The sequence below is a fragment of the Globicephala melas genome, chromosome 2 (assembly GCF_963455315.2).
Source record: "Globicephala melas chromosome 2, mGloMel1.2, whole genome shotgun sequence".
NCBI lineage: Eukaryota > Metazoa > Chordata > Mammalia > Artiodactyla > Delphinidae > Globicephala > Globicephala melas.
The window spans coordinates 43,317,346-43,318,793 of NC_083315.2; the positions used below are offsets into that span (position 1 = coordinate 43,317,346).

General features: G+C 47.0%; 1 pseudogene; it reads left to right on the plus strand.

The window, feature by feature from the left end:
- Window positions 1-701: 701 nt before the first annotated feature.
- Window positions 702-1,205, plus strand: LOC115861956 (COMM domain-containing protein 1 pseudogene; annotated as a pseudogene).
- The last annotated feature ends 243 nt before the right edge of the window (window positions 1,206-1,448 follow it).

Genomic DNA, 1,448 nt, shown 5'->3' on the forward strand with positions numbered 1-1,448 from the left:
GCTTGACAAATATTTATTATTATTTAACACTTATCAGACTCTACTGAAATTATCTTATTCCCATATCTTTTCCTTGCTAGATTGTAGGCTCTTTGAGGACAGGAAATGTATCTATTTATCTTCTTTGCATCTCTAATGTCTATCGTAATACCTGGTACATAGCAGATGGATGGACTTGCAAATGTGCAAGAATCCTATGAGGGTCTGGTTTCTTTTTGTTTCAAAATACAGCTTCCTGGGCCCCAGCCCTATTGGAGAAGGGGGCCTGATTTGTTCACAGCAATGACAGCAAGGAGTGACCCTCTGGGATCTTTATCAGTAGCTAACCTTCATCTCTAACATGGATCTTTGCTAAATCATATGTAAAGTGCTACTTCAAAACAAGTCTTGTCCTACCCTGTATGAGTTTCCTAGGGCTGCAGTGACAATTTACCACAAACTATGTGGCTTAAAGCAACAGAAATGTGTTCTCTCATAGCTCTAGAGGATAGAAGTCCAAAATTAAAGTGTTGGCAAAGCCATGCTCTTTCTGAAGCCTCAAAAGGAAAATCTGTCCCACACCTTTCTCTCTGCTTCTGGTGTTGCCAGCACTCCTTGGCATTGCTTAGCTTGGAGACACAATATTCCAATCTCTGCCTCTGTAGTTACATACTCCTCTTCTGTGTAGTCAAAACTTCCTCTGGGCGGGGCCTCCACCAACTATGGCGGGCGAGCTTGAGGGTGCTAAGCCGCTGAGCGGGTTGCTGAGCAGCCTGGCTCAGGACGCTTTCCATGGGCACCCGGGCATCACGGAGGAGCTGCTGCGGAGTCAGCTCTATCCGGAGGTGCCACCTGAGGAGTTCCGCCCCTTTATGGCGAAGATGAAGGGGATTCTTAAGTCTATTGCATCTGCAGACATGGATTTCAACCAGCTGGAGGCATTCTTGACTGCTCAAACCAAAAAGCAAGGCGGGATCACATCTGACCAAGCTGCTGTCATTTCCAAATTCTGGAAGAGCCATAAGACAAAAATCCGAGAGAGCCTTATGAACCAGAGCCGCTGGGACAGTGGGCTTCGGGGCTTGAGCTGGAGAGTTGATGGCAAATCGCAGTCAAGACACTCAGCTCAAATGCACACTCCTGTTGCCATAATGGAGCTGGAAATAGGGAAAAGTGGACAGAATCCGCGAGCCACAACTACTGAGCCCGTGTGCCGCAACTACTGAAGCCCGTGCACCTAGAACCTGTTCTCCGCAACGAGAAGCCACCACAATGAGAAGCCCGCATACCGCAACGAAGAGTAGCCCTCACTCGCCACAGCTAGAGAAAGCCCACGCGCAGCAATGAAGATCCAACACAGCCAAAAATAAATAAATTAAAAAAAAAAAAAAACTTCCTCTGTCTCCCTCTTATGAAGATACATGCGATGATAATTAGGGCTCACGCCGACAATCCCAAATCATCTCCCC